The sequence below is a fragment of the Dama dama genome, chromosome 5 (genome assembly GCF_033118175.1).
Source record: "Dama dama isolate Ldn47 chromosome 5, ASM3311817v1, whole genome shotgun sequence".
Classification (NCBI taxonomy): domain Eukaryota; kingdom Metazoa; phylum Chordata; class Mammalia; order Artiodactyla; family Cervidae; genus Dama; species Dama dama.
In genome coordinates, this window is record NC_083685.1 from 89,508,020 (window position 1) to 89,534,342 (window position 26,323).

A 26,323-nucleotide genomic window follows, 5' to 3' on the forward strand; every position below is an offset into this window, starting at 1 on the left:
GAGCTGTGTGACTTTAGGAATGACCTTTAAACACTCTGAGCCTCAGTTTCCCTATCTGGAAAATGGGTATAAACAGGCCTTCCCAGCACAACCTCCACCCTGTGCACCAGTAGCACCCAGCTGCCTGGACGCCACCAAGCAGTTCTGTTTTTGTCTGGACCCGCAAGAGACAGCCACATTCTCAGGACCAGTGATGTCTAGAAGCTCGCTGCAGTATGAGTGTGGTCAGGATCTCTGAGCCAACATGAACCTCTATGCACTATTGGGTCTCGGTGCAGATCACAGGAGGTGAGCAGAGGGGAAAGGAACTTGGGTGAGGAGCACCCACTTCCACCCTCTCCTCTCCTCCCTACTTTTCTCCCTTTCTCTAAACCTACATCATCTCCTGGATCCTCCCCATTGAGTAACAGTCCAGTTGCTTTGGTTTCTATATATTTTTAAGTCCTCTGGGTGCAGTGGTCTTCCTGGCCAGTGTGTAAAGCAATAGAGGCCACAGAGGTGGTGGAGAGATGGCCCTGGTGGAGGCCCAGTCTCCTTACAGAAACCCCGTGAGTTCCGGGGCTGGGGGTGGGTTGTGCCTCAGCGGACAGGAAGCAGCTCTGGGGTTCTAAGAAAACAGCTCCTGCAGGTGACAGAGGAGGGGCGCAGCAACCTAAAAAGAACACGGAGGGGCAGACACAACTTCTTCTCCACGACCATCTCTTGGGTGCTGCTCAGGACTGCAGCGGGTGAGTATCCCCAGGATTCCTGCATCTGACAAACGTTTACTGAGCTCACTGTGGGTGCCTCTACTGCTCTAAGTAATAACTGGAAAGATGATGGTCGTCTTGCAGGGAGGGAGCAGGGCTTCTGGGGTGGGTAACGACCCAGCATAGCAGCAAAGGGGACGTACTTTAAAGATGGCCTCTCTGTGTTGAAACTTTTACTAGCTGGATGACCTCAAGCAAGTTACTTTACCCCTCTGGGCCTCAGTTTCTGCATCTATATAATGGGGTTAATCCTGGAGTCACTGCCCAGATCTGAGGGAAAGATTAAGCAAGGTAGCACATTGAGTGAGTTTGAATGGTGTCTGGCCCACTGCAGGAGCTCTGAAAGTGTTTAGAGTTGTTAGGAGACTGGGAGCAGCAGGGAAGGCCTCCTGAGGAGGTGTCTGCTCTCTGAGGGGCAAGAGAGCAAGGCAGGGCAGGTCGAGGGTGTGTGAGAAGGACCATCTCAGGAGTTAAGGGGGAGCTAGGTGCTCCTGCACTGTGGGGTGCAAAGGGCTTCCTTCTGTGCCTTTTGACTTCCTGTGTGGAGGCCCCATCACAGGATGCCTTGTTTAAACCAGGGGTCCCCCACCTCCAGGTCATATACTAGTGTTGGTCCAGGGCTCCTTAGGAATTGGGCCACACGGCAGGCAGTGAGTGGCAGGCAAGTTAATGAAGATTCATCTGTGTTTACAGCCACTCCCCATCACTTGCATCCCCTTGTCCTTGGAAGAATAATCTTCCACAAAACCGGTCCCTTTGCCACAAAGGTTGGGGCCAGCTGGTTTAAACCCTTATAACCCCATGTCACACATGTAAAATTGAGCCTCGTAGAGGTGGAGGCCACTTGTTGAAGGCTCTTAGATGGAAAGTGGCCAAGGAGAGAGGTGCCTTAATTCCCCGAACCTGGAGAAAGGAGGTGCCCACAGAGAGAGCCCTGTGGGAGGAGACAGGCAAAGAGGGCACAGCCCCAGTCAGGCGGCCTCTGTGCTCACCGTGTGCTGGGCCCGGCCCTGCAGTAGGAGCCTCTCCTGCCTCAGCGTCCCAAGGGGTTGGGCAAGTGGGCTGACTGAGGGCTTCCTGTGGGTGGGGAAGAAGAGGGCTTCCTAGACACACACCAACCTCCACTGAGGGAAAGTCATGCACACTGACGTCCCTACCCTTGGAGAGCTACTGTTTATTCTCTGTCGCCCTCTTAGACACCAAATCTGTGCATGGGCCGTCAGTGTCCCCGTCCTTTCCACTTGTCCCCTTTCCCAGCTGAGCAGACACAGGCTGGCCTCTAACGAGCCACACTACTTGACCCCAAAGTCTCTCACTTCTAGGCACATTTCTCCACTTCCATTTTGGACACAAATTTCTTTACCCATTTTCTCCTTATTTTTAGAAAATGATACTCTAAGGGCAAAATGCAGTAATTGCACAAAAACACACTAAGTGCAAATTAGGTGAGCAAAAGTGATGGCAACAGACTAGAGACAGGTACCAGCCAGCCGCACAGGCTGTATGCAGATTCCTGGATGGATGTCAGTCAAAGTGTGAGCACCTCCTGGTCCCACCCTTGGCAGTAAGCCAGCACACCCAGCCCTGTCTGACTTCCCACCACAAAGGTTTGCTGGGAACTTTCAGACCAGGCGCCTTCCACTTCAGCCCTTGGTTTGAAAACAGCGGGTATGTGGTCTGCGACAGGAAGCAGAAAAGAAGCTGGAGCCCGAGGAGAGGAAGATGCAGACGCCCTCCCAGAGGGGGAGTCAATTTGAGCTCTGCTTCTAGATATAGAGCTCAGAGTTCAAGGTGAGCAGGAACTCTCCTCCCTTCCCTTTAGCTGCCTGTCCCCCAGCCCCATCGGGTGCTGTGGACAGTCTTTAAACAGTCACGTGAGCAACACCTTTGTACAGAGAAGATGACCATTTCCTTGTAAGGTTAAGGCTTCAGTCTCCTTCCACACCTTCACCTGCAACTCTAGGTGCACCTTTTTTTTTTTTTTTTTTTTTTGAAGATATAGGATTTCTCTTTCTAGACACTTTTTATTTATTTATTTTTTTTTTTATTAGTTGGAGGCTAATTACTTCACAACATTTCAGTGGGTTTTGCCATACATTGATATGAATCAGCCATAGATTTACACGTATTCCCCATCCCGGTCCCCCCTCCCACCTCCCTCTCCACCCGATTCCTCTGGGTCTTCCCAGTGCACCAGGCCAGAGCACTTGTCTCATGCATCCCACCTGGGCTGGTGATCTGTTTCACCATAGATAGTATACATGCTGTTCTTTTGAAACATCCCACCCTCACCTTCTCCCACAGAGTTCAAAAGTCTGTTCTGTATTTCTGTGTCTCTTTTTCTGTTTTGCATATAGGGTTATCGTTACCATCTTTCTAAATTCCATATATATGTGTTAGTATGCTGTAATGTTCTTTATCTTTCTGGCTTACTTCACTCTGTATAATGGGCTCCAGTTTCATCCATCTCATTAGGACTGATTCAAATGAATTCTTTTTAACGGCTGAGTAATATTCCATGGTGTATATGTACCACAGCTTCCTTATCCATTCATCAGCTGATGGGCATCTAGGTTGCTTCCATGTCCTGGCTATTATAAACAGTGCTGCGATGAACATTGGGGTGCATGTGTCTCTTTCAGATCTGGTTTCCTCAGTGTGTATGCCCAGAAGTGGGATTGCTGGGTCATATGGCAGTTCTATTTCCAGATTTTAAAGAAATCTCCACACTGTTTAGCGGCTGTACTAGTTTGCATTCCCATTAACAGTGTAAGAGGGTTCCCTTTTCTCCACACCCTCTTCAGCATTTATTGCTTGTAGACTTTTGGATAGCAGCCATCCTGACTGGCGTGTAATGGTACCTCATTGTGGTTTTGATTTGCATTTCTCTAATAATGAGTGATGTTGAGCATCTTTTCATGTGTTTGTTAGCCATCTGTATGTCTTCTTTGGAGAAATGTCTGTTTAGTTCTTTGGCCCATTTTTTGATTGGGTCATTTATTTTTCTGGAATTGAGCTGCATGAGTTGCTTGTATATTTTTGAGATTAATCCTTTGTCTGTTTCTTCATTTGCTATTATTTTCTCCCATTTTGAGGGCTGTCTGTTCACCTTGCTTATAGTTTCCTTTGCTGTGCAAAAGCTTTTAAGTTTCATTAGGTCCCATTTGTTTATTTTTGCTTTTATTTCCAATATTCTGGGAGGTGGGTCATAGAGGATCTTGCTGTGATTTATGTCGGAGAGTGTTTTGCTTATGTTCTCCCCTAGGAGTTTTGTAGTTTCTGGTCTTACATTTAGATCTTTAATCCATTTTGAGTTTATTTTTGTGTATGGTGTTAGAAAGTGTTCTAGTTTCATTCTTTTACAAGTGGTTGACCAAATTTCCCAGCACCACTTGTTAAAGAGGTTTTCTTTTTTCCATTGTATATCCTTGCCTCCTTTGTCAAAGATAAGGTGTCCATAAGTACGTGGATTTATCTCTGGGCTTTCTATTCTGTTCCATTGATCTATATTTCTGTCTTTGTGCCAGTACCATACTGTCTTGATGACTGTGGCTTTGTAGTAGAGTCTGAAGTCAGGCAGGTTGATTCCTCCAGTTCCATTCTTCTTTCTCAAGATTACTTTGGCTATTAGAGGTTTTTTGTATTTCCATACAAATTGTGAAATTATTTGTTCTAGTTCTGTGAAAAATACCATTGGTAGCTTGATAGGGATTGCACTGAATCTATAGATTGCTTTGGGTAGAATAGCCATTTTGACAATATTGATTCTTCCAATCCATGAACACGGTATGTTTCTCCATCTGTTTGTGTCCTGTTTGATTTCTTTCATCAGTGTTTTATAGTTTTCCATGTATAGGTCTTTTGTTTCTTTAGGTAGATATACTCCTAAGTATTTTATTCTTTTTGTTGCAATGGTGGATGGTATTGTTTCCTTAATTTCTCTTTCTGTTTTTTCATTGTTAGTATATAGGAATGCAAGGGATTTCTGTGTGTTAATTTTATATCCTGCAACTTTACTATATTCATTGATTAGCTCTAGTAATTTTCTGGAAGAGTCTTTAGGGTTTTCTATGTAGAGGATCATGTCATCTGCAAACAGTGAGAGTTTCACTTCTTCTTTTCCTATCTGGATTCCTTTTATTTCTTTTTCTGCTCTGATTGCTGCGGCCAAAACTTCCAACACTATGTTGAATAGTAGTGGTGAGAGTGGGCACCCTTGTCTTGTTCCTGATTTTAGGGGAAATGCTTTCAATTTTTCACCATTGAGGGTGATGCTTGCTGTGGGTTTGTCGTATATAGCTTTTATTATGTTGAGGTATGTTCCTTCTATTCCTGCTTTTTGGAGAGTTTTAATCATAAATGAGTGTTGAATTTTGTCAAAGGCTTTCTCTGCATCTATTGAGATAATCATATGGTTTTTATCTTTCAATTTGTTAATGTGGTGTATTACATTGATTGATTTGCGGATATTAAAGAATCCTTGTATTCCTGGGATAAAGCCCACTTGGTCATGGTGTATGATTTTTTTAATATGTTGTTGGATTCTGTTTGCTAGAATTTTGTTAAGGATTTTTGCATCTATGTTCATCAGTGATATTGGCCTGTAGTTTTCTTTTTTTGTGGCATCTTTGTCTGGTTTTGGAATTAGGGTGATGGTGGCCTCATAGAATGACTTTGGAAGCTTACCTTCATCTGCAATTTTCTGGAAGAGTTTGAGTAAGATAGGTGTTAGCTCTTCTCTAAATCTTTGGTAGAATTCAGCTGTGAAGCCATCTGGTCCTGGGCTTTTGTTTGCTGGAAGATTTTTGATTACAGTTTTGATTTCCTTGCTTGTGATGGGTCTGTTAAGATCTTCTATTTCTTCCTGGTTCAGTTTTGGAAAGTTATACTTTTCTAGGAATTTGTCCATTTCATCCAAGTTGTCCATTTTATTGGCATATAGCTGCTGGTAGTAGTCTCTTATGATCCTTTGTATTTCAGTGTTGTCTGTTGTGATCTCTCCATTTTCATTTCTAATTTTGTTAATTTGGTTCTTCTGTCTTTGTTTCTTAATGAGTCTTGCTAATGGTTTGTCAATTTTGTTTATTTTTTAAAAAAACCAGCCTTTAGCTTTGTTGATTTTTGCTATGGTCTCTTTAGTTTCTATTGCATTTATTTCTGCCCTGATTTTTAAGATTTCTTTCCTTCTGCTAACCCTGGGGTTCTTCATTTCTTCCTTCTCTAATTGCTTTAGGTGTAGAGTTAGGTTATTTATTTGGCTTTTTTCTTGTTTCTTGATGTAAGCCTGTAATGCTATGAACCTTCCCCTTAGCACTGCTTTTACAGTGTCCCATAGGTTTTGGGTTGTTGTGTTTTCATTTTCATTCATTTCTATACATATTTTGATTTCTTTTTTGATTTCTTCTATGATTTGTTGGTTATTCAGAAGCGTGTTATTTAGCCTCCATATGTTTGAATTTCTAACAATTTTTTTCCTGTAATTGAGATCTAATCTTACTGCACTGTGGTCAGAAAAGATGACTGCAGTGATTTCAATTTTTTTTAATTTTCCAAGACCAGATTTTATGGCTCAGGATGTGATCTATTCTGGAGAAGGTTCCGTGTGCACTTGAGAAAAAGGTGAAGTTGATTGTTTTGGGGTGAAATGTCCTATAGATATCAATTAGGTCTAGCTGGTCCATTGTGTCATTTAAGGTTTGTGTTTCCTTGTTAATTTTCTGTTTAGTTGATCTATCCATAGTTGTGAGTGGGGTATTAAAGTCTCCCACTATTATTGTGTTACTATTAATTTCCTCTTTCATACTCATTAGTGTTTGCCGTACATATTGCGGTGCTCCTATGTTGGGTGCATATATATTTATAATTGTTATATCTTCTTCTTGGATTGATCCTTTGATCATTATGTAGTGTCCTTCTTTGTCTCTTTTCACATCCTTTATTTGAAAGTCTATTTTATCTGATATGAGTATTGCGACTCCTGCTTTCTTTTGGTCTCCGTTTGTGTGAAATATTTTTTTCCAGCCCTTCACTTTTAGTCTGTATGTGTCTCTTGTTTTGAGGTGGGTCTCTTGTAGACAGCATATATAGTGGTCTTGTTTTTGTATCCATTCAGCCAATCTTTGTCTTTTGGTTGGGGCATTCAACCCATTTACATTTAAGGTAATTATTGATAGGTGTGGTCCCATTGCCATTTACTTTGTTGTTTTGGGTTCACATTTATACAACCTTTCTGCATTTCCTGTCTAGAGAAGATCCTTTAGCATCTGTTTTGGTGGTGCTGAATTCTCTCAGCTTTTGCTTATCTGTAAAGCTTTTGAATTCTCCTTCATATCTGAATGAGATCCTTGCTGGGTACAGTAATCTAGGTTGTAGGTTATTCTCTTTCATTACTTTCAGTACGTCCTGCCATTCCCTTCTGGCCTGGAGGGTTTCTATTGATAGATCAGCTGTTATCCTTTTGGGAATCCCTTTGTGTGTTATTTGTTGTTTCTCCCTTGCTGCTTTTAATATTTGTTCTTTGTGTTTGATCTTTGTTAATTTGACTAGTATGTGTCTTGGGGTGTTTCGCCTTGGGTTTATCCTGTTTGGGACGCTCTGGGTTTCTTGGACTTGGGTGGCTATTTCCTTCCCAATTTTAGAGAACTTTTCAGCTATTATCTCCTCGAGTATTTTCTCATGGCCTTTCTTTTTGTCTTCTTCTTCTGGGACTCCTATGATTCGAATGTTGGGGCGTTTCACATTGTCCCAGAGGTCCCTGAGGTTGTCCCCATTTCTTTTGATCCTTTTTTCTTTTTTCCTCTCTGCTTCATTTATTTCCACCATTTTATCTTCTACCTCACTTATCCCATCTTCTGCCTCCGTTATTCTACTCTTGGTTCCCTCCAGAGTGTTTTTGATCTCATTCATTGCATTATTCATTTTTAATTGACTCTTTTTTATTTCTTCTAGGTCTTTATTAAACATTTCTTGTATCTTTTCAATCTTTGTCTCCAGGCTATTTATCTGTAACTCCATTTTGTTTTCAAGATTTTGGATCATTTTCAAGATTTGGATCATAATCATATCATTATTCTAAATTCTTTTTCAGGTAGATTCCCTATCTCCTCCTCTTTTGTTTGACTTGGTGGGCATTTTTCATGTTCCTTTACCTGTTGGGTATTTCTTTGCCTTTTCATCTTGTTTAGATTGCTGTGTCTGGAGTGGGCTTTCTGTATTCTGGAGGTCTGTGGTTCCTTTTTATTGTGGAGGATTTACCCAGTGGGTGGGGTTAGACGATTGGCTTGTCAAGGTTTCCTGGTTAGGGAAGCTTTTGTCGGTGTTCTGGCACGTGGAACTTGATTTCTTCTCTTTGGAGAGCAACGGAGTGCCCAGTAATGAGTTTTGAGATGGGTCTATGTGTTAGGTGTGACCTTGGGCAGCCTGTATGTTGACGTTCAGGGCTATGTTCCTGCATGGCTGGAGAATTTGCGTGGTATGTCTTGCTCTAAAACTTATTGGCTCTTGGGTGGTGATTGGTTTCAGTGTAGGTATGGAGGCTTTTGGACGGTCACTTATTACTTAAAGTTCCATGTAGTCAGGAGTTTTCTGGTGTTCTCAGGTTTTGGGCTTATGTCTCCTGCCTCTGGATTTCAGTTTTATTCTTCCTGTAGTCTCAGGACTTCTCCAACTATACAGCACTAATAATAAAACTTCTAGGTTAATGGCGAAAAGATTCTCCCCCATTAGGGACACCCAGAGAGGTTCACAGAGTTACATGAAGAAGAGGAGAGGGAGGAGGGAGATAGAGATGAGCAGGAGGAGAAAAAGGGGGACTCAAGAGGAGAGAGACAGATCTACGCAGCTGTCTGTTCCCAGAGTGTTCTCCGTAGCCCAGACACCTACAAAGATTCACAGAATTGGATTGGGAAGAGAAGGGGAAAGGAGGAAATAGAGGTGTTCTGAGGTAGAAAACAGAGAGTCAAGATCGGGAGAGAATAATCTTCTGTTTAAAAATAGGGCTTCTCTTCTTTTTTTTTTTTTTTGTAAGGTTATAGTGTATTGAAAATGAAAATTAAGGAGTAGTAGAGGAGTACTAGAGGACTTTAAAAGAAATAAGAGAAAAAGAAAAATAGAAAATAGAAGAGAAAAGGGAAAGAAAAAAAAAGAAGAAAAAAGAAAAAAAAAGAAAGAAAAAAAATTTTTTTTCCCCCTAATTAAAAAAATCGTAAAAATCTATGAAAATGAAAGTTAAGGAGTAATGGGGGAGTAATAGGGAATTTTAAAGGAAAATAAAAGAGAAAAAATAAAAAATAAAGAAAATAAAAAAAAATTTTTTTTTTCTTACTTAAAAAAAAAAAAGTAAAAATATATCTAGGAATTTCTCTGGAGCTGTTGCGGTCAGTGTGGGTTTGGCTCAGTTTCAGATAGCTCCTCGTTCCAGCTTACACTTCTTGATATCTACAGGCCCCTTCCGGTGTAGTCGGTGTTTTCTACAGGGATTTTAATCTGTTGCACCCGTCCCTTCTGAAGCGGTTCCCTTTGTTTATTTGGCTTCTGTTTGCCGGTCTCTTCAGAGCCTCATTTCCGCCCTGACACAGGCGGGCGGAGGTGGACTCTTATTCAGGTAGCTAGTTCCGTCGCTCTGTGGGGAGGGGCTGGCGCTGCGGGGACGGCCTGGCTGGCGCTGCCGGGACGGGCTGACGCTGTTTTCTCCGTCTGCGCTGCTCAGGCTCCCGGCTGCTCTATATGGAGTGCGCCCTGCGCTGCGCGAGGTTCCAGCCCTTGGGTGTTCCACAAAAGCGCGGAACAAAAAGCTGCGCCTGCTCTCTGTGCCTTCCCCGTCAGAGCGGTCCAGGCAGCCAGGGGCTTGGTGGGCGCACTCTCCCCAGGTGTGGCGCGCCCACTCCCTTCCGCGGACCCAGTCTCAGCTTCCGCTGGCGCCAGTCGGGTGCGCGCGCCTTCTGCCCTCCGCGTCCCCAGCCCCAGTCCCTGCCCACGCCGGTCGGGTGCCTGCGCCCTGTGTCTCGCCGCGACCTTCCCCTCCCCCCTGCCTCCTGCCTCTGGCGGGGCTGGGCTGGTTCACAGCCTGCGAGCTCTTCTCTGGACTTTCTCGGTCCCTTTGTTCTGCGAACGGCCAGCAGTGTGTTCGGGCCGGTTAATTTTCTCTCTTTTGGTCTCCCACCTTTCAAGTTGGCAACTCACAGAAGCTCCCTCCGATTGTCCTCAGGGCACTCAGGCCCGGACCCTACCCCAAGCAATGCCGCCTAAGACTCCCTTCCCGGGAGGGATCTCTGTCCTTAGCTCTTTTGTCTCACTTTTTATCTTTTATATTTTGTCCTACCTCCTTTCAAAGACAATGGGCTGCTTTTCTGGGTGCCTGATGACCTCAGCTAGCGATCAGAAGTTGTTTTGTGAAGTTTGCTCTGCGTTCAGTTATTCTTTTGATGAATTTGTAGGAGAGAAAGGGGTCTCCCCGTCCTACTCCTCCGCCATCTTGGCTCCTTCCTCACCTCTTGCTTCTTTAACTCTGGAAATAAGCACTAGATAAGTCACCATGGTGCTTTTTTGGCCTCCTGGATCTTTAAATCCAATCCTCTGTTGTGGCTCTTTTTCCACTCTAGGTCCCTGGGAACATCTGTGTTTCTGTTACATTGTTGCTGCCTTTATCCAGATGTTATTAATGGCTTTGCTTTGCAGGGCATTGCACATTGCTTTTGGAAGTAGAGCAGTATCTCTGAGCTTGGGGAGATGGGAAGGGGAGTGAGCACATCCATGTCTGTGCTTCTCTGTGTGAATGTGGATGTCCCCACCCCCTCATCCTGCTACCTGACATAAAGGTAGAGGTTGTGTTTGGATGCGTTTCAGGTCCCAAGCATGTTCTTGTAACTGATACAGATCTGAAGACTGATGCCCAGACCTACAGAGGATTGATGTGAAAACTATAGACACAGGTCAAAACTTCTAGAGGCAGGAGTCCCAGAGGCTCAAGTGTGCTCCCACCTGGCCAGGGATCACTACTGGTATGTGCTCTCATCTTGACAAGTGATGGTCAATGGGAAGAGCTTCATGCAATATGAACGCCGCATGCCCTTTGGTGAAGTCAGCACCATCTGAGTCACAGAGTCTGTGCAGCTCTCCTCCATCAGCTTCCAGGTCAGACTGTCCCCTACCCAGGGCTGGGTGTGGGGCCCTGTCCTCTGTGTCTGGTCCCTGCTACGTGGACCCAAAGTCGCCAGCCGGTCTTCTATCCAGGGGCTCTGGGGACGCCTCTGGCTCCCTTGTCCTGTCCTACTTGTGTCCCATCTCTGTTTGGGATATCTGCTCAGTCTGCTGGACTAGTAGGACACTTGTCTCTGTCACTCTCTGTCCCCACCCTGCTTAGGAGGCTGTGGGGTACTTAAAAAGAACCCGGGCTTGGAAATCACACTGAATCCTGCTCAAATCCCCAGCTCTGCCATTCTCATTGGCAGGGGGTTCTTAGACACATGACTTCACCTTTTGAAGCCTTGGTTTTCTCACCTGTGGAATGAGCAGTCTGCAGCCCCACAGCTCGTTGTGTGAGTTCAGTGAAGTGACCCAGGTCAAAGAGCACAAAGTAGCAGGCTGGGGACACTGCAGGTCTATTTGATCATCTCTGTGTTTTACAATTTTTGAATGTTTCACCAACATCTAAAAGGTCAGTTGTAATTTTGTAAGATGAAAATTTTCTGGAGCTGGACAGTGGTGATGGGAGTGAATTTAACACAGTTGAAATGTATTTACTCTTAGTATGGTCAATTTTCAGTGATATGCATTTCAGCACTGTTTAGGAAAAGAGGTCAGGCAGATTGCTTCTTCCTCCTGAGGATGGAAAGGACCTAGGAGACAGATTACCTCCAGGGTGCTCACCAGAAATTTCCAGACTGGCTGACTAAGTCTTCATTCCTGCAGAAGGTGGAAGCTACCAGCTAGGTCAGATGTTAAACCTAGGTTTGGTATCATGAGCTTCAGGGAAAGTGATGCCATTCTGAGCCTGTGGTTTTCTCTTTAACTATTCCCCATTTATCCTAACCAAGAGATCAATCAGAATTTGAGGTCTTCAGAATTGAAAGAGACACGTGTACCCCAATGTTCATCACAGCACTGTTGACAATAGCTAGGACATGGAAGCAACCTAGATGTCCATAGGCAGACGAATGGATAAGAAAGCTATGGTACATATACACAATGGAATATTATGAAGCTATTAAAAAGAATGCATTTGAATCAGTTCTAATGAGGTGGATGAAACTGAAGCCTGTTATACAGAGTGAAGTAAGTCAGAAAGAAAAACACTAATACAGTATATTAACACATAAATATGGAATTTAGAAAGATGGTAATGATGACCCTATATGCAAGACAGCAAAAGAGATACAGATGTAAAGAACAGACTCTTGGACTCTGTGAGAGAAGGCAAGGGTGGGATGATTTGAGAGAATAGCATTGAAACATGTATATTACCATATGTGAAATAGATGACCAGTCCAGTTTCAATGCATGAGACAGGGCACTCAGGGCCAGTACCCTGGGATGACCCTGAGGGATGGAATGGGGAGGGGGGTGGGAGGGGGGTTCAGGATGGGGAACACATGGACACCCATGGCTGATTCATGTCAATGTATGGCAAAAACCACTACAATATTGTAAAGTAATTAGCCTCCAGTTAAATTAATTTAAAAAAAAGAATTTGAGGTCTTATCGTCATTGTCAGCTACCAATCTATAGACACTGTAGCTTTGTTGACACTATGTGTCGTATCCAGAGGTCATGACTTTTTACCTTAATCCCTGTGATGTTTGTAACTGATCAGGACCCTTGGGGGCTTCCTAAGACATCCTTACACCCCATGTCTGTAATAAACCTTTAGCCTCCTAGGCTCTCCCCTGTTCCAAGGAAAAAATTTAATCAGCAAATTGAGAAAATGCAGAAACAAAGGAAAACAGTCAAGCAAGACAAAATAATACTAGCTTATCCATTCAATACTCAAGGACCTTTAGTTCTTCCTCAAGGACTATAGAAAATATTCTGAGCCAAATCCTTTGTGCTGTTTGCAGGTACAGAAGCCCCCTCCAGGTAGAAGGAGTTAACTGTATGCTCCCCACAAGGACATAGAACCTGGAAGCTTGATGATGTTGACTCCTGATTACCTCACCACCAACCAATCAGAAGACATCCATGAGCTGATCACACACGCTGCAACCCTCTACTTCACTGTCTTTAAAAACCTTTCCCTGAAAGCCATCAGGGAGTTTGGGTTTTTTAAGCACTAGCTGCCTGGACTCCTTGCTTGGTGTAATAAATCCTGTATGACTCCTGCAATAAATCCTGTACTTTCCTTCACTGCCACTCCTGTATTAGGTTGGCTTTATTGCACATGGATGAGCTATTATTAAGCAGAGGCTAATCTAATCTAGATAGTTATGGATAAATTTGTCTTATTCTCTCTACCTGGTTGATCCTGCCACTAATATATATGCTTGTTGCAAAGGTTAAGCCGTGCATAAAGTGTGAATGACTGGTACAATGAAACTGCAGATAGCTCATAAAATCAGTTATGGCTCCTTTGGTTGCTTGATTATTGCAACTGGATTATAGTTAGTTATAATAATCATTGCTTAAATTTATTCTTTGTTTTCAAATCATGCTTTTTGTCTCCCTGCTGCACTATGTCATTATCAATGTTACTAGCAGCATTGCTTATATCCTGTCTAATTTATAACATTACAGTAGCTAGTGTGTAATCAGGCTTCCAACAAAACTTCTATGGCTAAACATTTTGAGAAAATCTCATTTATAACATAAAATAATTGCAATAGTGTGGCTCTAGATATGGGGAGAAGCAACAAGGAAAAATGACTCCTGGATTAAATTAGGCAGAATCCAGAGAATCTTTAACTATTGATGGGGCCTGTTCAAAAATCTAGCATCTGGAGTGCATATGAAGAATTTTTGCCAGATCTGGGATGAGCCTCCCAGTGCCATGGGACAAAGGTGATCATGAAATGTGTCCCAAATATTGGTCATCTTCCTGGCCAAGAGAAGAAGACCTGAGAAATGGAATCAGTGAGTGTAGCCCTTCAATGTGAGACAGTGAGCCCCAAGGAAGGGGAATACCTGCCATCTAGCAGTCATCAGACTGCAGCCACTCCCTATGGTGAACCTTGAGGACATTCTGAGAATATAGGATTACAGAGAGCTGAGGCACATACCAAGGACAAAATTTTAATGAGCCCTGACTCTTAAATCTTCCCACTTATAGAAAAGCACCAAACTCCTTAACTTGAAATGCTGCCTCCTGGGTTTGAAGTTCAGCATTTCTAAGTCTACAGGTGTCAAGTAGGCACTTTCCAAAGAGGAACAAAAAGAAGACAAATATCAGCATTTGGAACAGAGGCACTAATGGCAGACACTCCCAGAAAGATCCATCTGATTAAGCAGAATGCTCACTACTCCCCTTTTCCACAAGATTGTGGAATGAACTTTTTGACATTGGGGAATTGTTGCAGAGAAGAATCAATTCTGACTCTGTGTTGGAACTGTTTCTTTGACCTGCTTTTCATTGCTGTTGTTATTATAATCATACATAATGGCCTGCCTCAAAGGACCCTGCCCCTCTGCCTAATTGTTAAACTAGAGTGACTTTGTTCAGCTTATAGAGAGATAATCTGTCCCTGCCCATCTGTGAATGTCTGCAAAGAAAAGAAGAGATTAACACACTCCTTCCAAAGGTTGGCCCTTCCCAGAGATATTTTGCAAGACTTATGGCCCTTTTAACTTTACTTCCTCATTGCCTCTCTCTCTCTATTCTGCATTTTGACTTTGGTTCCTCCTTGCTTCCCTCTTTGGTTCTATAAAAGAACCTGGCATCCAGACCCAACAAGATGGTCATTTTGAGACATTAGTCTGCCATCTTCTTGGTCAGCTGAATTTCTAAATAGTCATATTCCTTGCCTCAGTACCTCATCTCTCAGATTTACTGGGCTGTCATGTGGTGAGCAGAGTGAGCATGGACTCGTGGTAATATCATAGTGTTTTTGCCTAATCCTTGTGACATTTGTAAGAGAGCAGGGCTGTATAGGCGCTTCCTGGGACATCCATACCCTCATCTCCATGACTGTAGTAAAACTTGAACCTCCTAAGCGAAGTGAAGAGTTAGTTGCTCAGTCATGTTTGACTCTTTGTGACCTCATGGACTGTAGTCTGCCAGGCTCCCCTGACCATGGATTCTCTAAGCAAGAATACTGGAGTGTGTTGCCATTTCCTTCTGTAGGGGATCTTCCCAACCCAAGGACTGAGCCCAAGTCTCCTACACTGTAGGCAAATTCTTTACCATCTGAGCCAACGAAGAAGCTCATAGCCTTCTAGGCCTTCCCAAAGTTCCAAGGAATAAATTTAATCTGAGATGTGAAAAAAAATGCAGAAACAATGAAAAACATTCAAGGAAGACAAAGTAATAACAATTTAACCATTACTACACGTGGGAGATCCTCACCCCACCAACGCTTCCTGCCAATATTTCCTCAGCTGGTGCAAATGTTGGATGGGCCCTTGTGGTTCTTATTACTATTATAGAATGCAGCTAAGCAGCAACCATCTGGTAGCTTTGAAACAATAAGGGTTATTACTCACATCCTGTGGCCTAACACGACAATGGCCAGTGGGGAGGAGAGAGAGGGTGCACAGACCTGGAGTTCTGCCTTTATTAGAGTCGAAGGGTGCTGTGGTAGGCAGGAACCAGGAGGTAGGAAGAGAAATGTAGTTATCTAGATTCCCTAAGTCTTTCTAGAAAGGAGAACTTCATGGCAGAGTGTCAGGAAGCATTTAACAGGAGGCTTCCTGTGTGCTGTTTTGGATCTGTCAGGAATCCTCTGGTCCTTATTAATTCCTGAATATTCAAGAATTAAGAGGAGAGGCACGCCTTTCCCAGGGCTGAGGAATCCAGCCATTTCCTTTGTTAGTTTTTCAATACGGTGATAAGTACCCTCTTCCTTCTTGTGAACCATACGGGAAAAAGTGATTGTTTACAACTGTCTCTTTAACAGGGATTGCCTTATGTTTTGTAAGTCTGGAATTTTAATCTTTAACTTTGCTGAGAATAACTACCTTGTAAGACAGTATATATGTCCACACTATGTTGATTAAAACACCTTTGCTCCACCAGAGCTTGGGTCCCCATTTGTTTCTTTCTTTCTCTCTTTCTTTGTTTCTCTCTCTCTCTCTCAAATTCTGGCTGATTCCCTGGAGCACAAAAGCTGGCTGCATAACCCAGCGAATGTTAGCCTCTTTCCTTCTTTCACTCTCTCATCATCGACTCCAGACCACCAGCTTCTGGTCCAATAAAGGACCAACAATTGGTGCCCAGAAACAGGGACTCTGGTACACGTGGCAAGATTCGGACGGAGTGACCCCAGAGGGCCTATTGAGGCCAGTAAGTATTAAGACATGGGTGAAATGGCTGGAAAGCCCCATCACTTTTCTACTTTACTTTACCACTTATTTAAAGTTCAGGGGTTTTCGGTTTCACGCCAGCAAATAGAGGCTTGCCTTCAGACAGAGGTTGAATGTAACCCTTGGTTCCCTGATGAAGGGAGTTTTGATTTAGAAATTTGGCATCAGGTCAAAGAGAATGTTGAACGAGCCATCAGACAGGGAAAAAATATTCTGATAGATTTCTGGCCCCTATGGGCTCTCATTGAAGCCATGTCTGCCATTACAAGGTAATTCTAGCCCTCCTGATATTCGGCAACAGGCAGAACACTCATTACATGAATATGAATTAGACGATGAAGCCTTACAAAAGGCCAATTAGAACAACATAAGATATTTCAGAATTTTCGTACTAACCCTGCCCCATTGCTCCAAGCACTCCTCCCCTGCCAGAGGGCACATATCCCAAAGTCTCTCCCTTGATAGAACCTAATGATTCTGACAATGACTCCCTTAAGACACCTTTTAACATTAAAAGTGACAACACCTTTCTGAGTAACAATAATCTACCCTCTTCACAACCGAGACTCTCCGAATTGCTGGCTTTGCAATCACAAGTCTCTGAAGCCGATGGTTTTCCCACCTTTCCAGTTTTAAGAAATGCTGACGCTCAAAAGCAGATAATACCTCAATATGAAGGTACTAACTTTCTTCACATGCAACAAATGAAAAAGGCTGTAACTATGTATGGCCCACATTCGCCTTTTACTAGAGAGATTCTAAATGCTATGGTGTCTTCTATTGGAACCTCTATTCCCTATGATTGGAGGATTTTAATAAAAGCCCTCCTTAAACCAGGAGAGTATCCTCAATGGACAATGTGATTTCAAGATATAGCCAGAGATCATGCTAACAGAAATGCTTGAGCAGGAGCTCCCTGAAATCAAATGACTTTTGAGATGCTAACTGGCACCAGACAAATGACGCTATAGAAGCTAAAATACAGTGCCCTCTTCGTTGCATGAACAATGAAAAACAGTGGCCCTTGAAGCTTGGGATTGAATTACTCCTCAAGGGGAGCCTACAGGTAGCTACACTAAAATATTGCAGGGACCTAATGACCATTTGAATGCAGAGTTCCAAAGGATAGCAAGGAGAGATAAGAAAACCTTCCTTAGTGATCAATGCAAAGAAATGGAGGAAAACAACAGAATGGGAAAGACTACAGATATCTTCAAGTAAATTAGAGATACCAAGGGAACATTTCATGCAAAGATGGGTTCGATAAAGGACAGAAATGGTACCGACCTAACAGAAGCAGAAGATATTAAGAAGAGATGGCAAGAATACACAGAAGAACTGTACAAAAAAGATCTTCACAACCCAGATAATTACGATGGTGTGATCACTCACCTAGAGCCAGACTTCCTGGAATGTGAAGTCAGGTGGGCCTTAGAAAGCATCACTACAAACAAAGTTAGTGGAGGTGATGGAATTCCAGTTGAGCTATTTCAAATCCTGAAAGATGATGCTGTGAAAGTGCTCCACTCAATATGCCAGTAAATTTGGAAAACTCAGCAGCGGCCACAGGACTGGAAAAGGGCAGTTTTCATTCCAATCCCTAGGAAAGACAATCGCAAAGAATGCTTAAACTACTGCACAATTGCACTCATCTCACACGCTAGTAAATTAATGCTCAAAATTCTCCAAGCCAGGCTTCAGCAATACTTAAACCGTGAACTTCCAGATGTTCAAGCTGGTTTTAGAAAAGACAGAGGAACTAGAGATCAAATTGCCAACATCCACTGGATCATTGAAAAAGCAAGAGAGTTCCAGAAAAACATCTGTTTCTGCTTTATTGACTATGCTGAAGCCTTTGACTGTGTGGACCTCAATAAACTGGAAAATTCTGAAAGAGATGGGAATACCAGACCACCTGACCTGCCTCTTGAGAAACCTGTATGCAGGTCAGGAAGCAACAGTCAGAACTGGACGTGGACCAAGAGACTGGTTCCAAACAGGAAAAGAAGTACATCAAGGCTGTATATTGTCACCCTGCTTATTTAACTTATATGCAGAGTACATCATGAGAAACATTGGGCTGAGATATTCATGTACCTATGGACACCTTATCTTTGACAAAGGAGGCAAGAATATACAATGGAAAAAAGACAACCTCTTTAACAAGTGGTGCTGGGAAATTTGGTCAACCACTTGTAAAAGAATGAAACTAGAACACTTTCTAACACCATACACAAAAATAAACTCAAAATGGATTAAAGATCTAAATGTAAGACCAGAAACTATAAAACTCCTAGGGGAGAACATAAGCAAAACACTCTCCGACATAAATCACAGCAAGATCCTCTATGACCCACCTCCCAGAATATTGGAAATAAAAGCAAAAATAAACAAATGGGACCTAATGAAACTTAAAAGCTTTTGCACAGCAAAGGAAACTATAAGCAAGGTGAACAGACAGCCCTCAAAATGGGAGAAAATAATAGCAAATGAAGCAACAGACAAAGGATTAATCTCAAAAATATACAAGCAACTCATGCAGCTCAATTCCAGAAAAATAAATGACCCAATCAAAAAATGGGCCAAAGAACTAAACAGACATTTCTCCAAAGAAGACATACAGATGGCTAACAAACACATGAAAAGATGCTAAACATCACTCATTATTAGAGAAACGCAAATCAAAACCACAATGAGGTACCATTACACGCCAGTCAGGATGGCTGCTATCCAAAAGTCTACAAGCAATAAATGCTGGAGAGGGTGTGGAGAAAAGGGAACCCTCTTACACTGTTGGTGGGAGTGCAAACTAGTACAGCCACTATGGAGAACAGTGTGGAGATTCCTTAAAAAACTGGAAATAGAACTGTCATATGACCCAGCAATCCCACTCCTGGGCATACACACTGAGGAAACCAGATCTGAAAGAGACACGTGCACCCCAATGTTCATCACAGCACTATTTATAATAGCCAGGACAGGGAAGCAACCTAGATGCCCACCAGCAGACAAATTGATAAGAAAGCTGTTGTACATATACACAATGTACTATTACTCAGCCATTAAAAAGAATACATTTGAATCAGTTCTAATGAGATGGATGAAACTGGAGCCCATTATACAAAGTGAAGTTAGCCAGAAAGATAAACACCAATACAGTATACTAATGCATATATATGGAATTTAGAAAGATGGTAACGATAACCCTATATGCAAAACAGAAAAAGAGACACAGATGTATAGAACAGACTTTTGAACTCTATGGGAGAAGGCGAGGGTGGGATGATCTGAGAGAATAGCAACAAAACAAGTGTGAAACAGATCACCAGTTCAGGCTGGATGCATGAGACAAGTGCTCGGGGCTGGCGCACTGGGATGACCCAGAGGGATGGGATGGGGAGGGAGGTAGGAAGGGGATTCAGGATGGGGAACACATGTAAATCCATGGCTGATTCATGTCAATGTATGGCAAAAACCACTACAATATTGTAAAGTAATTACCCTCCAACTAATAAAAATAAATGAAAAATTAAAAAAATAAATACCAAAAAGAGAGAGAGAGAGAGAAATGCTGGGCTGGAAGAAGCACAAGCTTGAATCAAAATTGCTGGGAGAAATATCAATAACCTCAGATATGCAGATGACACCACCCTTATGGCAGAAAGTGAAGAGGAACTAAAAAGCCTCTTGATGAAAGTGAAAGAGGAGAGTGAAAAAGTTGGCTTAAAGCTCAACATTCAGAAAACTAATATCATGGCATCTGGTCCCATCACTTCATGGGAAATAGATGGGGAAACAGTGGAAACAGTGTCAGACTTTATTTTGGGGGGCTCCAAAATCACTGCAGATGGTGACTTCAGCCATGAAATTAAAAGATGCTTACTCCTTGGAAGAAAAGTTATGACCAACCTAGATAGCATATTAAAAAGCAGAGACATTACTTTGCCAACAAAGGCCTTGTCTAGTCAAGGCTATGGTTTTTCCAGTGGTCATATATGGATGTGAGAGTTGGACTGTGAAGAAAGCTGAGCGCCGAAAAATTGATGCTTTTGAACTGTGGTGTTGGAGAAGACTCTTGAGAGTCCCTTGGACTGCAAGAAGATCCAACCAGTCCATCCTAAAGGATATCAGTCCTGGGTGTTCATTGGAAGGACTGATGCTGAAGCTGAAACTCCAATACTTTGGCCACCTGATGCGAAGAGTTGACTCATTGGAAAACACCCTGATGCTGGGAGGGATTGGGGGCAGGAGGAGAAGGGGATAACAGAGGATGAGATGTCTGAATGGCATCCCCGACTCGATGGACATGAGTTTGAGTAAACTCTGGGAGTTGGTGATGGACAGGGAAGCCTGGCATGCTGCAATTCATGGGGTCGCAAAGAGTCGGACACGACTGAGCAACTGAACTGAACTGAATGAAACGTATGCTGATTTCTTAGCTAGATTAGAAACTGCTATTTCCTGTACAGTAATTGAAGAAGACACTAAAAGGCAACTAGAGAAATTACTTGCTTATGATAGTGCAAATCAGGAATGTCAAAGGGCTATAGCCCCAATTCGTGAGATAGGGACTATTTTTGATTATTTGAAGGCTTGTCGCAATATAGGATCAGAAACTCAAAAGATGCAAATGCTAGCTGAAACAATGGTTGCTGCCTTAAGAAAAGGAAAATAAAGGATGTTTTACATGTGGAGATAAGTACCATTTAAAAAGGGACTGCCCTAAGAAAGCTAATTAAAAAAACAAACAAACCAACAACAACAACAACAAAAACCTGCCCTCACTGCCGTAGAGAAATGCATTGGGCCAAAGAGTGTAAATCTAAATTTGATATTGAAGGGAAACCTATTCCAGGAAACTCCAAGCAGGAGACCCCCAGGTCCCCTTCAACAAAAACCAGGGGCAAATACCACCTTTTCCCTCAAACCCTCAACATCCGGCAGTGCTGCCGTCGATATACCAGCCCTAAATGACGTTACTTACTGGACTTTTTGGGCCCCTGCCCCCACAAACTTTTGGTCTTTTACTTGGCCAATCTAGTTTGACTTAACAGGCAGGAAGGCCAGGGGTCTCCAGATGGAGAAAATAGGCTGCAAGTGTCAGACATTTTTCTCTCTCTTAAGCGGGAGGAGGAAACAAACTAGCGATATTTCTTTTTTTTTTTTTTTTTTTCCTTCTCTATACAAATTTAAAAGGAGGTTTCTCTTAAAATACTTTGTTGCCATAATAACACCTGGTTTCACTTGAAGACTATTCTCAAACCCTGAGTTAACCAATGTATTTTTCTTATGGAAATGTTTGTCTTAAGCTATGTTAGTGAACTATGTATTTACCCTAGATTCTTTCAGAACCATCTTGACAAACCGGTATGTTTTACTCATGCAAATGTTCTCTTAAGCTATGTTAATGAACTTTATTTGCTTGGAAACCTGCCTTTCTTCAAGATTCATGTCAATCATTTTGTGGTCTGGGACAACTCACCTGGTGCCAAGGTTATCTCAAAATGCATGTTGTAGGTGAGGGGCCTGGTGCTATTCTCTTCAGTTTTGAGACATTTCCTTTCTCTAATTAAGCAGACTCCTGGTAGTTATATGACAGCTGGCTAAAGACTAGCAGGGGGCCACTCTTTCTGCCCCCTTCTGATGCCTATGTCAGAAGCTTTCTCTATCTCCTTTCTACTTTAATACAACTTTATTACAAGTAAATCTCAATTTGAGAACACATTACAAACTTCTACTGATTTCCAATTAGCTTTTCTAAAATATTTTGGAGAAATTTCATTTCATTATCCTTCTGGTAAGCTGTGATTTTCTTCAAAAACACTGAATTTATCATTTCTCACATTTCTTTTATATAGATGGGACTAAAAATGCCATATAAAGTCTTTTACACTAAATTCCATTCTGCTCAACAAAATGAATTATATGCTCTTATTCAAGTTATTTGCCTACATCCTTACCCCATTAATAAAGTCTCTGATTCTATATATTCAGTTTTTGTATTAAAAAAAAATAGAAACCTCCACCATAAACTCCTAGTTCTATTAAAACAGACAATGGCTCTGCCTATATTTCTAGACACTTTGAACAATTTTTACAATCTTTTTCTATTAAACATATTACAGGTATTCCTTATAATCCACAGAGACAACATAGTCGAACAAACATATCACACACTAAAGTTACAAAGAAAAAAATTAAAGAAGGGGGAATACACAGGTACACTACTGTCTTCCTTATCTAAAGCAGACTTTACTAGATTCCAACATAAGATATTTTCTAAACCTATAACTATTGTTAATACAGTTTTATTTGTTTTAAATTTTTAAAACTTGCCACAAGGAGATGACTTGACAAGAGCAGAAAGACATTTTGAGGAACTGAAGGACATTTCTCTTCCTCTGCCCATTTGGTACGAAGATGAGTGCAAAAACAATAAAAATGTGGGAGCTTACTGTTACGGGGAAAGGGATATGCTTGTATTTCCCCAGATGGATCCAACAAACTTTTTCCTTGGAAAATTCAACCCTAGGGGGCCCCTGGTATTCAAAATGCAGACAAAACAAGAACCCCAGGAGGAAGAAATTCCAATACGGGCCATGGCAGCTCTAAAGATCTCTAGAAAGGACCGCCCTCGGCAACATCAACCCTATGATCTCCCCACTTGGGGACAAATAAAAACCCTCACTAATCAAGATTTAAAAATCTGGTTTCTCAACAGGAAATGCCTCAGAGTCCTGAAAACCTTCCTATCACTATGCTGACCTACGTGACCCCCCACTCGAGCTGGATTAACAAATCAGATTTAACTGGGCTTACTTACCCAACCCCCCTTTATTACAGGTCATAAAATGGACAGAGAAAAGACCGACTGTATCAACCAATGACTCCATCCATATGCCCCCTCCCTGGAGCCCTCACAGCCTGGGGAAGAGGGAAAATGAATTAACATTTCTTTAGGCTATGAAGTCCTCCCATTGCCTGGGCCCAGGAAAATTATGCATAAACATCGACCGACAAATTTGGGTTTTCGTCCTGCCTCCAAAAGAAGACTTTCGGACATTGCTGCCCTTTCTCTGTCTGTGAACCATGTTTATGCTACTGAAACTTTAGGGGAAGAGTTAGGGATAGGACAAAAAACATTATATATTATGCTGCTTAAGTGGCTTTAAAGGTTACTAACACTACTTTGAATCATTACCATGACAAAGGACTTCTTGGCTGACTTGATGGTGGAATGGCATCCCCTTCTCCCGGAATTGTCCTCGATAAACAGAGAGAGCCTAAAGAATGGGACATCGGGAAACTTGCTGCCAGCACCGAAGAACTTGAAACCTGGACTAGACATTTCGCAGGGACCAGTCATGGTCATAGTAACTACTATTTAGTTCACTATAATCAGTCATATTTTATACAGGCCTGTGTCCCACTTCCTTTTGTTATGGCCATAGGAAATTTACAAGTTAGTAAGACTTTACCTTCTGTAACTTGTATTAATTGCCAATTTTGTGTTACTCTTGTTCAATTCACTCATAGTACCTACAACTGGGAACAAATCAAATTTCAATTACATGATAATGCCTCTCTGAATGAAGGAGTCTTTTGGGCCTAGAAAAGAAAACAACAGTCTCAAAGGCCCTTGCTGAATCATCTAACTTTGGAGAAAACAAAACAGAACTTTAGTTCCACCCTGATGCTCCAGGCTGGTTGCAACTATCTGGGACTTATCACCCCCTGTCCAGAAACCATCCACCCCCTACACCTGCCCAGAAGACTTATCAGCCCCTGCCCAACTACAAATGCCATCTCAACTAAAGAATACCCAAAACATCCCTCCTGATTAACGTTTCCCTTATCGCTTCAACAAACCTCCCTATAAATATGGAGCCTCCCTGATCCCTCTCGGCGCTCAGCCTGGTCATTAGGCCGACTGTCACCCCTCCTTGCCTGAATAAAGGTAACCTACTTCTGTTGAGGTCGTCTTTCCTTTTCTGCCTCGGCCCGAACTATACCTTACATTGAATGTACAATTACTGCAAAGGGAAATCTTTGAAACTTTCTAAATGTCTGCTCTCTTCCACTAATTTGGAAACTTTAGCTGAAAAAATTATCCGGGCTAGACCCATGAGGATGGTTTCAAAGTATTACCCACAGCATCGGGTCTGAAACTGTAACTTCGGTGATTGTCTTGATAATTGTATTTGTTGTTTATCATCGCCTTTCTATAAGGTTGGTTAATACTAACCTCATTTGGTCAGGACCTTTTATATAAATATAATAAAATAGGGGGAATTGTCAAGAAGCATTTAACAGGAGGCTTCCTGTGTGCTGTTTTGGATCTGTCAGGAATCCTCTTGTCCTTATTTAACTCCTGAATATTCAGGAATTAACAGGAGAGGCACGCCTTTCCCTGGGCTGAGGAATCCAGGCATTTCCTTTGTTAGTTTTTCAATACGGTGATAAGTACCCTCTTCCTTCTTATGAACCATATGGTAAAAAGTGATTGTTTACAACTCTCTCTCTTTAATATGGATCGCCTTATGTTTTGTAAGTCTGGAATTTTAATCTTTATCTTTGCTGAGAATAACTACCTTGTAAGACAGTATATATGCCCACACCATGTTGATTAAAACACCTTTGCTCCACCAGAGCTTGGGTCCCCGTTTCTTTCTTTCCTTCTTTCTCTCTTTCTTGTCCTCTCTTTCTCTTTATCTCTTTCTGGCTGATTCCCTGGAGCACGAAAGCTGGCTGTGTAACCCAGGGAATATTAGCCTCTTTCCTTCTTTCACTTTCTCATCGTCGACTCTGGACCACCAGCTTCTGGTCCAATAAAGGACCAACAAGCAGCCAAAAATCAGGAAAGTATTAAATTTCTAGGATATTGATGCAGAAAAGTATTATTTTCCTTAGTTTTGTGATGTTTGGGATATTTGTTAACTGCTATGGTTCAAGTGTGGTGTATCCCCCCACAAATTTATATGACCACTGTCACCCATTTTAGCCACCAGTGATTTTTCATTTCCGTTTAAAAAAAAATTTGTTTATTTGGCTGCCTGGGGTCTTAGTTCTGGCACGTGGGATGTTTGTTGTGGCATATAGGAGTCTAATCGTGGCGTGAGGGCTCAGTAGTTGTGGCCCTTGAGTGAAAGTCACTCAGTTGTGTCCAAATCTTTGTGACCCCATGGATTATATAGTCTATGGAATTCTGGAGTAGGTAGCCATTCCCTTCTCCAGGGGGATTGAACCAGGGATCCTGACCCAAAGATCAAACCCAGGTCTCCCTCATTGTAGGCGGTTTCTTTATCAGCTGAGCCACCAGGGAAGCCTGAGAATACTGGAGTGGGTAGCCTATCCCTTTTCCAAGGGATCAAATTGGGGTCTCTTGCATTGCAAGTGGATTCTTTACAAGCTGAGTTACCACGGAAGTCCTTCATTTTAAAAAATATTTAATTATTTATTTGAGTGCCTGGGGTCTTAGTTCTGTCACATGAGATCTCTGTTGTCACATATAGGAGTCTAGCTGTGGCATGAGGGCTCAGTAGTTGTGGCCCTTGAGCTTACTTGCTCCACAGCATGTGGAATCTTAGTTTCCTGACCAGGAATTGAACCGGTGTCCCCTGCATTGCAAGGAGGATTCTTGAACCCTGGATCCCTAGGGAAGCCCCATCAGCAGTTTTTATATATGGATGTGGTAATGGTTTTCATTTATGGTCATGACATAGCATTTACTTTTTAAATAAATGCATATAAGTTTGTTTATAGACAATTGGGAAGTAAGGCTGGTCCCAGGCAAGTCACACAAAGACTGAAGGCAGAAGCATCTGTGTGTCTGATTTATCAGCTGATACAACACTGATCCTTTTCATGTCTAGTACTAAATGTTTGCTCATGTGGCTTCCCCAACGAGGAAGTGTGACCAGCGACTGAGCGTGCTGCATCCTGTGTCTACAAGTGTTGGGTTGCCCAAAAGATCCTTCAGTTTTTAAGTAAAAATGAGAGACACAGTTTTCGTTTTTCCCAAGAACTTTATTGAACAACATAGTCACCATTTTGTTCCACTACCTTCCGCCATGTTTCAGGCAACTTCATAATTCCATCTTCCCCAAAGTTTTTATCTTTTGGAGCAA

General features: G+C 42.3%; 1 long non-coding RNA gene across 1 annotated transcript; it reads left to right on the forward strand.

Annotated features, from left to right (window-relative positions):
- Positions 1-278: 278 nt before the first annotated feature.
- On the forward strand, positions 279-13,094 carry LOC133056951 (uncharacterized). The gene is made up of 2 exons (XR_009692944.1): positions 279-728; positions 12,803-13,094. It is a non-coding gene; the product is annotated as an uncharacterized LOC133056951 (long non-coding RNA).
- Positions 13,095-26,323: the final 13,229 nt, after the last annotated feature.